Consider the following 17,424-nt stretch of genomic DNA (forward strand, 5'->3'; position numbering starts at 1 on the left):
GGACAGAAGGAGATACACTAGCAATTTAAATGTTAGTTGTCAAGTTTTCTTTTTTCTTTTTTTTTTTTCAATCAGCAACTCATTTTGAAATTACCCTTATTTACTTTTGAATTTATGAATAAACACGTAGCCTAAGATGGAGTACACCCTCTGAAGGTTCCCTAAAAGAAGTTAGTGCCAGGCAGATGGAGGGATCTGACCAAAATAAAGTAAAATGAGAACTGAAGCATAGGGGTTTTTAATGATTATTCCTAGAAATAAAGGTGCTTTTTGGAAAGGGTTGCTGATAAATCAAAAGGAATTTCAAAAGTTTTCTAGCCAAGTTTGTTTTCGAAACAGTTTCAGAAACAAAAACCAAAGAAACACCTGAGACTGTTTAACTCTTTGGCAAAATTATCAGTCTCTTGCTTCTGTATTAAATCTTTTCCTTGTGCTTTTATCAACTCCTGATTATTCAACTCTTTTTATTTTTGAACCACATTTAAGTTTAGAAAGTGGTTTCCCACATTCTTCTCCGTTCGATGGTTTTTAGTTATCTCCTTTTAAGAGGGAAGCATCTAAAACTTAGAAGATGAGAGTTCTTCAAACAGCAGTAAGTGAAGCAGCACTTAAAAATTCTGATTTTTTGACCTTGTACTCTTTTCTGTATTTTTTAATTTTATGCATTTATTCTTATTTCTGCCAGAGGTATGTGTACTCATCGGAGAGACACAGAAAGAGAGGAAAAGTGAGAGACCACCCCATGTGGGGAATGGTCATTCCACATTCCTCCTCCATTTCTCTCTCCTGTTGAGGTTGTTGACATGCACATACACATACCCAGTGTGTCTTTCAGGCTGCAAGATCTGGGACTTGAACTGCACAGTAGAACTTATGAGATCCAGCACCTTACCCACCATGCAACTGACTAGTCCTCTGGTACTTTTAAAGTACGCCTTTCTGGGACTTCACTGAATTTTAAAACAAACAAACAAACAAACAAAACAAAACAAAACAAAAACAAAACAACTGGTTTGGGATACATCAGAATGTTATAGTTATGTAAGAAATGAAGATTAGCACTTGCTTGTGGACCCATAAACATTGAATGGAGCTTCCACTGTGTCTTTTTCTCCATCTATACTGTATTTATATCATATATATCATATGCATTAGGTATGTATGTATATCTGTACACAGATAGATATATTATCATACAGGTAACACACACATGCACGTGTGCACGCATGCACACACACATACACACACACACACACACACACGAATTTTGAATCCCACATGACTGATACCATCAGGAGCCCGGTGACTCTTTCTGTGAGGATTATCTGTGCTGTGAAAGGTTTTCAGAAGCAACCCTGGCCTCCACTTACTTGGTGCCAGGAGCTTCCCCTTTCCCAATTCCAACAATCAAAAATGTCACTAAACATTGCCAAATACTTCCAGAAAGAATAAAATCTCCCTGATTGATTAAGAACTACTCATACAAATATATTTTTCCCAATATTTATACATAAAGTGTAAAATTTCTTTTATCCTAATAATAGTGAAACTTTATTTCATTTCTGCTACTGAATTATCTCTTGAGCAATAAAAAAAAACAGATTTAAAACAATTTCTCTCACCCTATTTTTTGCAGACCACATCTCGCTTCAATAACCCTAGTGAAACTGCCTGGCATTGGGATGGGATACTCACAATTCTGAAATCTCAGTTTGATCCATATTTCAAGAAAATGAAGAGTTCTAAATATAAAAAAGAAATATTGTCCTACATTTTATCTTCTGATTTCTTTTCAACTATTTTTGCACATTAGACAAGTAAACATGACTGCCTTGTGACTGTTTATTAATGTACCATTTCACTTGATCCTGAGATCATAACAGAAAACATTGATTACATCAAAACACTTGTGACTAATTTTGAAACTATTATCACAAAGCACACATGATTTCTGAGCCATGCAGTTAGCCAGCCTGGGGGTTCACAGTATTGAGCAAGTGAACCCCAGTGTCGTGGGCACTCACAGACATGCCCCAGCAAAGGGGCAGCCCATTCACCAGTTAGGTAAGACTACCCCGTACAGATCTTAACTCTTCCTTGGGAACTCTGAAGACACCAACTCCTATTTTATAGCCTTCCCTGCAGCTTAGATGCTGCCTAAGTAGGGAGTCCCCAGAAAGTTAGTCAATCAATCAGATAATCTCACTGAATAATTCTTCCCCCTTCATATCTATTGAGGTGGTAGAAAAATGACCACATTCATGTCCTGACATGAAGAATCTCACAGTCTAGTGGGCTTTTGACTTTTTTTTTCCATCAAATTACCCTAAAGTCAGTTTCATTTAAACTATAAGTAGGTATTTTTCAAGTGGCTGTGAATTTTAAGGCTGCTGAATGAAACTGAAGTTTATGACATGAACACAAAACAACTGAACAAAACATCTTAGGTTGTTTATCAAGAATGCCACTGAGCTCAAAAGCTCTGAGCAGTAACATTTGCCAGGAGTGAAGTGGGGAAAAAAAAAATGTTTACTCTGAAAATAGGCAGGCTATTGATAACAAAATAAAGTTCAAGAAGATGAAATGTCTGTTATCCAACAGGGAGGAAATGTCATTCGTCCTGCTGATGGTGTTGGTACCGACAGAGCAGGAAAAGGTCCTAAAGGTAGAGTATCCTTGGAGAACCCAAGGAACAAGGAGACCCATGTGCTTAGAGCGAAGGGAGCTGAGAGGTCAAGGCCAATGGGGGGGGGGGCTTTTGAGCATCACAGCTTTTTCTCTTAGAGATACTAGACTCAACACACACTCTTATGTCTTCAGCAGCCAAGTTGACAATATGAGTGATGTGAGAAAAATCAAACATACTTGAATCTATATACCATTTTACCAGATAGAATAAATATATAAAGAGTCTTTAAAAAGTTCATGAAATGCAAGCATCATTAAAAAACTATGCATGGATACTTTTGCGTCAAAATAAATGTGATTTTCAATTCCATTTTTTCAAGACCTTTTTGGAATCCCCTTATACATTCATAAAACTATTTTTATAGTAGCAATATGCACATGGCTACTTGATGTTTTGTGGTGACTCACATGGGACTTTGAGGTTGGACATCAGTCCTGGTTCTTGAGGGAAGTTGACTCTCAACATGGCAGCCATCACCTTGCTCAAGAGTTGGAGGCCAGAGAAAAAGATAGACTTAATATAAAGCATCTTTTAAGTTTCTTCTCATTTACTAACCTTTTTTAATGAGCATACAACTCACATGAGCATTGACAAAACACTCCTCTCTTAGAGATAAACCAGAAGGAGGACCCAACTTTTATGACATTTAAGACAAACAGAATAGATTCTGCCCTTCACCTATCCAGGACCAACAGTTAGGTCTAAATTAAGCTGTTCTGCTTGAGCTCATCAGCAAAGAAACCTGAACAGTCTGCTGTGGGGAATGAGGGACCCTCCAGCCTTCAAAACCCAGTAACTGGTTTGAATTGGTCTATCACTCTATTTTTTATCTTATAGTGCAATCTCCATCCATACTGGAAACAGTTAGGTTTGGGTATATGAGAACCAAACACTTGAAAATAAGAGTCTCTGGAGGAATTTATTTTCCAGAACTCCCCTGACAGTAAAAGCAGAGAAAATCCATTCTGAATGCTTAAACCCTAAATCCACACACACACCCACAGTAGAGGTGAGATATTGGCACAGATCTTATGCATATAACAGAGAAGTGCAGAAAAACACAGCTACAGAAGAATACTCCAAAGAAGTAGGAAGAAGTGAGTATACCATCCAATGACTAAAAATGAAAGCAGAACCTGAAGAAATAGGAAAAATATAGAAAATACCTCACCCTGAAAGGATCATCTCTCTTCACCAACTATGTATAAAACACAAGAGATCACAAAAAGGTTAGAAAAAAATATGAAATATTCATTGTAAGAACATACTACTGCAAGGGAAAATAGAGAATCAATTGCAGGAGATGAGAAAATCCTTTCACGATATGATGGAGGAACTCTAAAAGGAGGTAGCAACACTGAAAAATAATCAAATAGAACTCCTGGAGATGGGACCAGCAGTTAGCATAATGGCTATGTCTCTGGACTCCCATGTAGTCAACCGTGGTTAGAATCCCGGACCCAGTGGCTTAAAACTCATGCCAGGCACATGTGCGTGAGTGCCCAAGATCCCAAGAGGAGAATGGAGGAGAAGGGATTGTGACCTGTTCATCCCCCTGGGGGGGGGTAATTTCTCACTTTCTATCTCTCTGTCTCTCTCTGTCTTTCCAGCAAGCGCATATGCCCTATAACAAAAAAAGAACCAAAAAAAAAAAAAAAATGAACTCCTGGAGATAAAGATATGTTACAGAAAATCAAAATCTCCTTTGAAAATATCAACAGAAAATTAGATACATAGAAAATATAATTTCTGACCATCAAGACAAAACCTCTGATTTGGACTAAGCAACTGAAAAGAATATAAAAACAGCCATTAAAAATTAGACAACATATCGGAAATCCTAGACACTACTAAATGGCCAAATATCCACATAATAGGTATCCCAGAAGGTTAAGAGACAGGTAAAGGTGTAGAAAATATCTTTCATAGTACATTAACTGAAAACTTTCCAAATTTAGAGGGGCATATGGACATCAAAATACAAGAGATACAAAGGACACCAATAGATATAACACAAAATTCTCTCCAAGGCATATTTTAGCCAAATTAGTAAAAATGACAGGCAAAGAGAAAATTCTAAAAATGGCAAGAGAGAAATGTCAAGTTACATACAAAGGTTACCCATTAGATTAACATTGGATCTCCCAGCTAAAACAATGGAGGCAATGAAAAAATGGGAATACATATTTAAAACTCTCAAAGAAAAGCAATTTCAGCCCAGAGTACCTACCAAGATTATCTTTCAAACAGGAAGAAGAAATAAAATAATTCTCAGATAAACAAATGCTGAAAGAATTCACCAAAACAAAACCAGTTCCTCAGGAGATATTTAAGGTACTACTATACCAGGAAAGCAAAAGAGAGACAAATAGAACTAAGAAAGACAAAATAATTAGAAAAAAAGGAAAATTCCACAAATATTGATAATAGCATTGAATGTTGGAACTCAGTACTATGATCTTACAAGAACTCAGTGTGTGAGTAAAAGTATTTTTTCTATTTGTTCCTAACAAGTTATTGTTATGTATAAATTTACCTGTCTCTAACTGAACCAATGATTAACACCCACAGATTTTTCAGATTATAAACGTTTTAAAAATTATTTTATTGAACTTTATTTATTTTATTTATTTATTTTAATTTGACCAGAAAGAGACAGAGAGAGAGAAAGAAAGTGAGAAAGCAAACCACCAGGTCCAGGATTTGAACTGAAGTTGGCCATATGAGAGTTCAGTGCCCCTAACCACCATGCCAGCTTAACAACCCCCAGATTATAAATTCTTATCTCCCACAGTCCTCTATGTGGTGATTACAAATTCTTCTTCATTGGCTATGTTAAGATTATCTCTATTGGGACCAGCATGTAGCATAATGGTTATGTTGCTGGACTCCCATGTAGTCAACTGTGGACTGAGTCCTGGACCCAGTGGCCTAAAACTCACACCAGACGCGTGTGCATGTGTGCCCAAGATCCCAAGAGGAGAATGGAGGAGAAGGGATTGTGGCGTGGCCATCCCCCTGAGGGGTGATTTCTTACTTTCTAGCTCTCTGTCTCTCTCTGTCTTTCTAGCAAGCACACGTGCCTTATAGCAAAAACCTCTCCAAAATATAATAAATAAAAAAGATTATCTCTTTTAATTTAGGAGACTATTTGTTGCCTGATTTTTAATCAATATGGTTTTTTCTTTAGAAGTGTATTTCATAGACAATTCAGTACATACTTGCAGCATAACCATAGGAGAGGTTTTCAATTGCTCACAACATAATGTTAAATGTCGAAGGTGGTGAATATGTTTACATACTGTTTATTATACACATATTCATGCTTTTAAAGACCATTCTGTAACCTACGAAGTTGTGAAATGCTTATATATAAATAAAAATTACAATAAATATTTAAAGAAAAAAGTAAAAATGAGTCAAAAATTTAAAAAAAAAAAAGAAAATCAGGGCCAACAGGTGCATGGTGATTAAGTCAGTTTGGCTTTCTGTGCTGTGAACTTCCAACTTGAGACTGAGAATTGGGGTTTGGTAACAGGTTTGGTGTCTACGTTTTTGTTTATTCAAGAGAAGGTCAAATAGAAAGTTTTCAATGTTTAACCATTAACTCAAAAATCCTTTACAACTCCCTAAAAAAAAATTAGTCTGCACATGTGAACTTGGTCCATCATCTGAGACTCTGGGCTCTTCATCCTCCGGTGAATACTAAGAAGACTACAACCAGCAGATGCTATGCCTGGCTCTAAGTCACCTGATGAGAAACTGCAGACAGACACCAGGCCCTGTTTTCTTCAATTCCAAGTGCAGGAGTTTTTCATGAAGTCCCGAGATTGTGAACTAGGATTCATCTAAACTATGGTTCCATTTCATCAATCAGCTTCCAAAAAGTGACAAAATTTTGTAAATTTAGTAACCTTTCCTCCCATTTGCCAATGCCTTCATCCATTTGGGCTGCTGTATCGAAATACCATAGATTGGCTGGTTGTAAACAACAGAAATTTATCTCTCACAATTCTAATGGATAGAAGTACATGATCAAGGCACCAGCAAATTCTGTAAGTGGAATATCTTCTTTTAGGTTTATAGATGGTGCCATCTCTCTGGATCTTCACCTGATGGAAAGGACAAAGGATTTTTCTCTGGGATCCATTTTATAAAGGCACTAATCCCATTCATGCTAGATTCATTCTCATAATCTAATCCCCTCCCAAAGTTCCTACCCTCATCTTGGGGGTTAGGTTGCAACATTTAAGTTTTGGAGAGATACAAACATTCAGATCTTACCAGCCTAAAGCCATATCCTTTGATTTTTATTTTTCTGTTGTTTTTAGAGGTTTTTGCTATAGGGCGCGTGCGCTCACCAGAAAGAGAAAGACAGAGACAGAAAGCAAGAAATCACCCCCAGGGGGATGGCTATGCTGCAATCCCTTCTCCTCCATGCTCCTCTTGAGATGTGGGGCACGCACGCACACGCACTTGGAGTGAGTTTAAGCCACTGGGTCTGGGATTCGAATCGCAGTCGACTGCATGGGAGTCCAGTGACATAGCCATTACGCCAACTGCTGGTCTCATATCCTTTGATTTTTAAAAAGCGAACTGAGATCTCCTCCAGGAAGCTTATCTTGACTAACTTCACTTATTATGAATTTTAAAAATACCTATCAAAAAGTCCTAACTACTCTGTTTGCCTAAATTTTATTTCAGCCCTCTAATTTTTCACAAGTACAAACACCTAGCTTCCCCATTAAGGACTATATTCTGCTTGCTTATTTATTTATTTATTTATTTAGGAGAGGCTTTTGTTATAGGGTGCATGCACCTGCCAGAAAGAGAGAGAGACAAAGAGACAGAAATGGTGAAATCACCCCTGGGGCGATGGCCACGCTGCAATCCCTTCTCCTCTAGTCTCCTCTCAGGATCTTGGGCACACATGCATGCATGCCTGTTGTGAGTTTAAGCCTCCAGGTTGAACCACGGCCGACTACATGTGAGTCCAACCATTACACTATCTGCTGGTCCCCATTCTGCTTAATTTAAAAGAATGCCTTCCATGTGTGCTCGTGTGCAGTGTTTATAATGTCTACATTACAGTTGAGAACACACAAATCCATACACCCACACTGAGCTGATGCCATAAATACTGTAGGAACATATGGACAAATGGCCAATCATACTAGATTAGAATCACATGTTATTAAAATAGCAAAATTAGACACTAATGGCACAAAGAGGTGTAGTATTATCTGTTGAAGATATTTCATAGTTTTATCAACAGTACTAGGGAGAAATGTTCATCCGTTGAAATATCCATTTTGTAAGACAAATAATAATGTGATTGAATGTATGGAAGAAAATGAAATGAAATAAATAAATAAATAAATAAATAAATAAAAATGTATTTAAAAAAGGTATTTATATTAGAAAAGAATACATCCAGTTATTTTTTTAAAGGCATTATTTTCAGGAAACAAAATATTGTAAAAGTATTAAATGTCATGAAAATAAAAATTTCACCCTCACTATAAATTGATAAGTTCATTGCTTTTTTTCATCTAAAAGCAAACTACTTTCATCTAAAACCTAACTATTTGAATCAGCAATTAATAAATCATGATTTCTGCCACTGGCTGATAAAATTAAATGCGTTAGGCAGTTCCAGCATGTAAAAACTGAAACATCTGTTGTAAAACTCTGGTGTTCTCTAGACCTATTAATATCAGAAACATTTCATAAGTTTTAGAAAATAACGGGATTAGTTTTGTCCCAAAATCTGATCATGATAGTTCCACCAAGGCCATTAGGCAACTCTAAAGACGTAAATTAATGATTTATATCAGGCAAAATAATTCTATTCTTTGAAGAGACCACCTTGATTTCTAAGTCTTTAGGGTGTGGCAGGGGTTGGTTTCCTCTTGGACAAAGGTCAGTAGTTAAGAAGTGGGCTGTGCCCTTTTTATCTCAGTTGTTAATCCATTTATGATGCATCAGCACTGGGCTAGCAATCCAAAGATTTGGATTGTGACCCATATATTTTGCCACCAATAAGTTATATGCCTTCAGGAAATCACTGAATTGCTTTATGTCTAGCCTGCTAATGGAGCTCGTTATACCTGTCCTATATATCTCACATAATTGTTGTAGGAAGGATATGTCAATGATATTAGAAATAGAGAACAAATTGGTCTTAGTTAAATCCTATGTTGGTTTCATTCAGTGGAAGGTATTAACCATTAAGAACAATACTTTTATTAATTATGAAAAAAGTTCCAAAGGAAGAAAGATGTGCCTACAAAGGCCAATTTGTAGGGTAATAACAGTTATAAAACAATTAACATCTCTAATCCAGCTAGCCTTCTAGTATAGCTGCTAAGGTAGCTGGCTTCCACATGGTCTATTGCACAGTTCAAGTCCCAATCTCGGCAGTTCGAAAAACATGCTGGGCTCCTGTGCATGCTGGTCCCAAATCCCAAGAGACTGGAGAAATGGAGAAGGAGGGATGGACCATACCTCGTATGGGGATCCTTTCTCCCTCTCTGTGTTCCTCTGTCTCACTACGGAGAATGCACATACCACCTGGCAATTACAAAAATAATAACCTCTATTTATTCAACAAATACCTGTATGTTCACTCTAGGTCATGTGCTGGGCAACACAAAACCACAAGATATACATATATATATCACATATATGTTGTAACATGTATATATATATCATATATATACATATACATATATATGATAAAGAAATAAATCAACTAATATACAGTTGGTTATTACTTACTTGTATATATCATGTTTTATCTCATTAAATAAAACATTGATTTTAGTATGTAATGTTATTTTATATACCACACATATCTTGTGTTGTCAGCACAGATCCACCTTTATCAAAATTTCTTTATAATTCAGGAAACTTTTTCCAAATGACTTATATCCTATTGCTATGACTACTGTTACTGATAGTTTTGATGTGTATTTTGACATGTGTTTACTCTATAGGAGTTTTACTATATACGAGGGATCGTTGAAAATGTAAATTACCAAATCAGTAGTATTATGTTGTGGTAGTCTCTCCTCATCTTTAGTCTGGAAGCTAACTTCATAAATTGATTTTAATTCTGGTCTCAAACATGGCTTATTCATTTATTGAAATGTTTAACTATTACCTCTCTATTTAACGCCATCACCTATGAAAGAGGATCTATCAAACACTCAATGTCTGCTAAAGTCACACACCATTATGTCTTCAGCTTTGATAGCTAAGAAATAGCGATGAGGTGAGCTGATGGAAGGATCCAGGGCTTACAAATGGAGACCCTTTGTACAGTCCCAGTTGACCTGACCGAGACTTGGACAACACTCCTTCAACCAAGGAGATATCCCAAAGGGATTCCTTGAAACCCTTGTGAATAGAAAGCAAAGAAACTACACCTGCCTTCGTAGAGCCACTCCCACGGTATTAGAACGCACTTTACCCAGTCACTGCTGACCTTGTGTGCTTGACACAGGACAGTTTAGGCAACTAGGGAAACAAAGGGAGAATCTTGCTCTTCAGGCTGCACCCAGGCTGTGGTTCTTATTTCCTCCTCAGGGATTTGCCATTTTTACTTACATGCATCAGTTCTAACAGTAATCCAAAATGCACCAAAGTCCAAAAACCTAAAACCATCTTGTTAGTGAAATCTTGCCTCTGGGAACTGTTTTTCAGTGCTGTGTCCTGAAAATAAAAATAAATTCTCTAGTGTGTCCAAAGTTCCTAAGCAATGACCACAGATATGATTTCTATTCTATATCCCCAATCCATAACCCACAATGACACTTGAAGAGGGCGCCAAACAACCCTCAACACAGACACACACACACACACCCACACACACACACACACACCTGAAGAAAAAGAGGGAAGAAAGAAGAATGAGAGAGAAAGAAAAGAAGAAAGAAAAAAAGAAGGAAGAAGAGACAAAGAAAAGGGGAAGGGAAGAGAACGAGTTGAGAGAGGATAAGAAGGAACAAAAGAGAAAACAAAATAACTTGCAGTATATGAACAGAAAATATAAAAAAGACTATTTGCAAGTAGAGAAATGCCTCAAGAATGTCATCTAGTACATATTGATTTTTTTAAAGAATTATTTTACTTAACTTTATTTATTTATTTATTTATTTATTTTAATTTGACCAGAGAGGGACAGAACAAGAGTGAGAGAGAGAGGGAAAGGAGAAAGCAAGCTGCCAAGTCCAGGACTTGAACCATGGTCGGCCATGTGGGAGTTCAATGCCCTTAACCACCACACCACCTGCTGGCCCCTGATTTTTTTTTTTTAAGAGAGACTTGTCTCTATAGGGCATGTGCACTCAACAGTGAGATAGAGACAGAAAGTGAGAAATCCACCCCTGGGTAGTATGGACACTCAACAATCTCCTCCATTCTCCTCTTTGTGTCTTGGGCATATACACACACACACACACACACACATACACACACACACACACAAACATAGCTCATGTGAGTTTTAGGCCTCTAGTTTCAGGACTCAAACTGCAGTCAACTATGTGAGAGTCTAGTAACTTATCCATTACTCCATCTACTGATTCCCATTTTCTGATTCTAACATGTATAAATAACTACCATTTCTTAATGAGTGTATGAACATTATTTGGATCACTACACATTTCCCCTTAAATGTGCTTAAAGAGAGCTCTGCGAACATTTATCCATTTTCTTTTTTTTTTAAGAATTATTTTATTTAACTTTATTTTTACATCTACCCACTTTTTAATTTGACCAGAGAGGGACTGAGAGAAAAAGAGAGAAAGAGTGAGAAAACAAGTCGGCCGCCAGGTCCAGGTCTCGAACCATGATCAGCCATGTGCAGAGTCCAGCGTCCCTAACCACCACGCCACCTGCTGGCCCCCATTTCTCCATTTTCTGCTACTCTTTATCATAGTAGTCCATTACAATACCGTGTATTTATCCTCCTACAGTTTGAAAGTTCTAGAGAGTTCCATCAAGACAACCAGAAATACATATATTTTAAAATGGCATCATATCTGATCCACTCATACTAATAATGTTTATTTACTGGCTAGAGAAATGGATTATCTGAAATATATTTCCAGTTCTATACTACTACCGCAGACAGAGTACTAGAAGTCAAATGCTTTGTACAATACTTGATATGTCATATGCCCATGAAAATGTTAATTATCTAAATAATTGAGACTTTTGGGTTTAAAATTTAAAAGAAAATAGTAGGATAGTCTGAATCTATCCACCATGTAGCCAGTAAATCCATGTGGCTATTTAAATTTTATACATTAAAATTAAATAAAATTTTAAATTTTGTTCCTCAAGCACGCAAGCCACCCTGGCAGTGTTCCCAGTTTCTTGGGGCTACCAGCTGCCAGGTTGGACTGCACATCGTGGATACATCACTGCAAACATTCTCTTGGACAGCAATGCTTGATAGTGTGACGTTCACTTCCCGCTAGTCAACAGGCCACTTCAAGTGCAATCTGAAATTGTCCCTATTCTTTTTTATAGACATTCTTATTTTTTATAACTCATCTCTCTTTAAAGTCTGCTCTTAGGATAAGAAAAAACTGCAGCCTAGTGTGATCTCAACCTCCAGTGAGAGATCCTGTTCTCCGAGTAGAGCAGAACTACCCTGTTGGTTCCTCTTCCAGGTCTTGACTTTTCCCACCAACCACCCCCTAACCCAGACACTTTATTCTTTATTGATTTGTTGATCTGCTGGTGTCTTTTTGCTTGTTTGTTTGCCAGCTTAATTTTTATACTTGGTGTTTTCTGAAAGCCTAAACTAATTTTCAGGTTACAACAGTTTTGCTGTTGATGCTATAATCTCTGCTATCGGTTAACTCTGTTTTGACTCCTCCCTTTTATTACAATTTCAATATCCCCTTACATAAGGCTTGATGTTGCTCAAGATTTTTACTATATTTTACATGATTGTCACTCTTGTGAAGTAAAGGATTCCTTCTTACCTGCTAGTCGGTCCCACTAGAAAGATAATGTATTTCAAGCACCACCTTCTACTGTCTGCATAACACTTCTTTTTAACTTTCAAAGCAGCATCACATACATTATTCAAAGCTTGACTCTTTGTTCTGGTTATTGCCTTTTAAAGCAATATATTGCCAAACACTGAGCAAGTCTCTTTTTTCTGTCTGCTTGTGTTTTTATCTATTACTTTCTTTCACTGAGTAAGTGTGGGAACTATTATTGCAAAGAATGATTAGTGTGTCCAGAAGGAGGAATTGATGCTGATCATTAATTTATATGATCTTGTTGATTCTCCTAATCGGTTCAATTTGTATCTCATCTAGTACTGCTGGATTGGGGATTTTCCTACCCAACTTCCTTTATGTTAGGATTAATGGAGAGGTATGTGTGTGAGTGCATGTGTACTTCAACTTCCGTTCATGATTTTATCTGTAGAATTAAATGACCTTGACTGGGTCTCTAGGTCTTCCTCCATTTTCTCACCCAGACACATGTAAAAGATGATTAAACAATGTACTTCTGTTTGTTTCATCCTTAAAATGTTCATTATGCTACCAAAATTTCAGCACATTAATTCAGCCATCTTACTGGTAGATGTGCATGGCTGCAGGCACAGAACACTTTCCTTACGTGACAGCATCAGCTTTATATAGAGTCCATGCTTCACTGATCTGTGGGCACTATGTGGACAAGGAGTGTTTTGATTAAGTTTCCTGTGTCCTCAGCACATAGTTGAAGGCTCTCACTCAGAGCTATAATTATATGCTTTATTTCAAAATACCCAAAGCAAGAACACTCCCTCTTCAATTGTTATTTTAGTTCCTATTTCTATCAAGATGACAGTTGTGGAACAGGCTCTAGCAATATAATTTTCTAGTAATTTTCATAAATTTAGTTTGGGAAAGCACAGCTTTCAATACTGGAAGTATTTTTTTTTCTGACAGCTTTAGAATATAAAGTAGTTAAAAAGAACATAAATAGCACTAAGAACAGGATTTATGTAGTGTACTTATTAGATAAATAAGTACGCACATTATGCACACACATAAGCACACATTGCCACCTACACACACACTTGCACAGGATCACACACATACCTGATATTGTGGAGTACTATCTCTTTAGTCACAGACTTATAATTACTCTAGCTTCCATACAGTTTTGTCCTGACCTGCCTTTTTCTTACTTTTTAAAAATTTTACACATTTAATTACTGTACATCACAAGAGCTTGTAAAATTCATTCTCTCAGCATAAATACACTGGACATCAGTCCAGTTAAAGATATTATCATATACATTATCATCAACAGACAATTATTCATTTCTGTGCCACTTAAATATCTTATCTTTCTATTTTTCGCCTTGAGCCCCTTCCTCTCACCTTCCTCTACCTTCCACCCTTGGTCCACACTGTCTTTGGTATGCCCAACCATTCTCCATGCTTCTATATCCTCCAGTATTTCAGTTCCTACCATAGAGTGCGAGTATTCAGTATATATTAAGTGGGGACATACAATGTCTCTCTTTCATAGTCTAGCTTAGTTAATTCAGTAGTAAATCTTCCATATTTGTCCACTTTCTATCAAATGTCACAATCTTATTTTTTTTGTGGCTTAATAGTATTCCATAGAGAATATGTGCATACTTTTTCAATCCATTCATCTGTTCATGGACATTTGGATTGTTTTTATGTCTTATCAATTGTGAATAATGCCACAATAAACACAAATGTGCAAGCACTTTTCTGACTGAGCATTTTCCTATCCTTCGTGTAGATAGCCAGGAATAGAATTGGTGGATCATATGGTAGTTCTATTTGTAGGCCGTTGAGGAATGTCCATATTGTTCTCTACTTTGGCTGTACTACTTTACATTCCCACCAAAAGTGTGGGAGAGTTCCCTTTTCTCCACAGCCTCACCAGCACTTATCATTATTTGTTTAAGCTCAGCCATTCTGACAGGGGTTAGGTGGTACCTCATTGTGCTTTTGATTTACATTGTCCTTATGATAAGGAATGCTGAGCATTTTTTCTTATGCCTTTCAGCTGTTCGTGTTTTCCTTAGAGAGTTGTCTGTTCAGTTCATTTGACCATCTTTCAATAAGCTGATCTTTTTTGGAGGGAAGGGTAAGCCACTTGATTCTTTGTATATTCTAGTTATCAGTCCCTTGTCTGAGACATAGTTTGCAAATATACTTTCTTATTTCAAGAGTTGCTGGTTCACTCTATTTCTTCTGCTGAGAAGAAGCTTTTTAACCTGGTGTAATCACATTTGTCTATTTTGAGGATTATTGCTTTAGGGATCTTATTCAAGAAGTTCTTGCCTACTCTGATGTCTCCAAGAGTTTCCTCTACATTATCCACCCAAAGTAATAAAGGAATACAGTAAAGTAGCAGGATACAAAATCAACATACAAAAATCTATAGGTGGGACCAGCAGATGGCATAATTATGAAGCTGGACTCCCACATAGTCAGCCGCTATTCAAGTCCTGAACCCAGCAGCTTAAAAATTCACGCCAGGTACATGTCTGTGTATGCCCAAAATCCCGAGAGGAGAATGGAGGTGAAGGGATTACAGCGTGGCCATCCCCCCTTGGGGGGGGGGGTGAGTTCTTATTTTCTATCTCTCTGGTAAGAGCATGCATGCACTCTGTAGCAAAAATCTCTCTAAAATAAATAAATAAATAGCTATAGCATTTCTATACACCAAAAATGAACAGATTGTGGAAGCAGAACTGAAGGAAATAATTCCATTTACAATAGTCACAAAAGAAATAAAAGATCTAGGAATAATTCTAACCAAAGAAGTCAAAGGCCTCTACAAATAAAATTATCAATAAATAAAAAAAGAAATTGAACATGACATAAAAATGCAGAAAGATATTCCATGTTCCTGGACTTGAAGAATGTAATCAAACTGTCAATCCTAACCAAAGTAATTGAATGCAATCCCAATCAACTTCTCAGAGATACTCTTTATAGATTTAGAAAAAAACATTTACAGAATAAGTGTGGGATTATAAAAGACTCTGTATTGCCAAAGCAATCCTGCACAGAAGAGCATAGTAAGAGGCATCTTACTCCCAGAACCCAAAATACACTACAAAACTGTGATAATCAAAACAGAATGATCTTGGCACAGAAACAGGCATGTGGACCAATGGAACTAAATAGAGAATCTAAAAATAAACCCCAAAACATACAGTCAATTGGTTTCTGACAAAGACACCTGTCAATCAATCCAGTGAAGAAAAACAAATCTCTTAAGCAAATGGTGCTGGAAAAACTGGGTTTTCACATGCAGAAAAATGAAACTGGACCTTTATCTTGTACCATCAACAAAAATCAACTCAAAATAGATCAAAGATTTAAACCTAAGACCTCAAACTTCTCTTTTTTTAAAAAAATATTTAATTGTATTTATCATTATTATTATTAAATTTGCTACAGTGCATGTGCACTCACCAGAGAAAGAGAGAGAGAGAGAAAGTGAGAAAGTAAGCCACCAGGTCTGAGACTCCAACTGCTGTTGGCCATATAGGAATGCAGTGCCTTAACCACCACAACACCTACTGGTCCCTATCCTGACCTAATGTTTGCCTCTACATAAACTGGTGATGGTAATAGCTATAGTTAAAAAGATTCTTCCAGAGACCAGCAGATGGCATAGCGGTTATGTTACTAGACTCCAACATGGCTGACCATGGTTCATGCCATAGACCTGGTGGCTTGCAACTCATTCCGTGTGTGTGTGTGTGTGTGTGTGTGAGTGCATGTCCAAGATCCTGGAAGGAGGCTGGCACAGAAGGGAGTATGGCATCCTCCTGGGGGAGATTTGTTACTTTTCTTCTCACTGTCTTTCTCTCTCTTCTCTCTCCTTGGTGAGTGCATATGCCCTGAGGTAAAAACCTCTCTCTCTCTCAAAAAAAAAAAAAAAATCCTTCCAATGCTTTGTATGTTCACTCATTATCTGCTGTCAACACATCAGGGCTTCTAAAACCTACGTCTTTCTCCTTCTAGTTTATTACCATGAACAGGTTCCATAACCCTGCTTAGTACTACTGTTTCCATTTGTACAATGGGAAATAAAATAATACTATATAGGGTTATTATGGGGATTAAATGCAGTAATGCACAGTTTCAGGCTGTTAGGCTTAAAAATGTGAATGAGTGTTAATACTATTTTAATTTTTTCTAATCCTGAAGAAGAGCAAATTCTCTGACTATGGCAGTTTGGGAGTTGCGCTATCTTTGCTTGGTTTATGTCTGTGATACTGATTCTATTTTGCTAATTTCAGTAAGGTGGTTGAGAGCCAGAGTTCTACCTAGATATTGAAAGCTCAAATCCAGAGCTTGTGTACTATGGGACTGGATTAGTTCATGTAAAATGCCTGCGATAGCAGATAAAATCAAAATCTCAGCAAGTCTACACTATAAATGCATTTCTCATTCACATCATGTCCAAAGCAAGCATTCCTAGTTGGCCAGGTAATTCCTTTTAGACAGTAATTCAGAAACTAGACTTCTGTCATCTTTAGGCTCCACCATCTTCCATTTGTGGCTTTCATTTCGTCAGGCTCAACCACCTCCATGTTGCAGAGCAAGAAGGATATTTAGCATCTCTCCTTGAAGGTTTATACAGTCTATATTCATTTTTTGTAGGCAGGAACACAATCCTATGGCATAGTTGACTACAGGAGGTTCTAAGAGTAC

This window comes from Tupaia chinensis, unplaced genomic scaffold (assembly GCF_000334495.1).
Source record: "Tupaia chinensis unplaced genomic scaffold, TupChi_1.0 Scaffold000052_1, whole genome shotgun sequence".
Classification (NCBI taxonomy): Eukaryota; Metazoa; Chordata; class Mammalia; order Scandentia; family Tupaiidae; genus Tupaia; species Tupaia belangeri.